This window comes from Corylus avellana, chromosome ca4 (genome assembly GCF_901000735.1).
Source record: "Corylus avellana chromosome ca4, CavTom2PMs-1.0".
In the NCBI taxonomy this organism is placed as follows: Eukaryota; Viridiplantae; Streptophyta; class Magnoliopsida; order Fagales; family Betulaceae; genus Corylus; species Corylus avellana.
In genome coordinates, this window is record NC_081544.1 from 3103973 (window position 1) to 3104212 (window position 240).

A 240-nucleotide genomic window follows, 5' to 3' on the forward strand; every position below is an offset into this window, starting at 1 on the left:
AGAAAAAAAAAAAATCGTTTGCATTTGCAGAAAAATTGTACTAGAAGAATCAGAAAAAAAATAAAAAGAGAGAACGAAATATAGAGACGGAGAAAAAGAGAAACAGAGATATATGTAGGGCTGTTAAGTGAGCGAAGCGTCTCGCGAGCAAGCTCGGGCTCGGCTCGCATAAGATCGACTCGTGCTCGACTCGAATATTATATGAAGCACTTCGTGAACACAAATCCTAGCTCGAATATT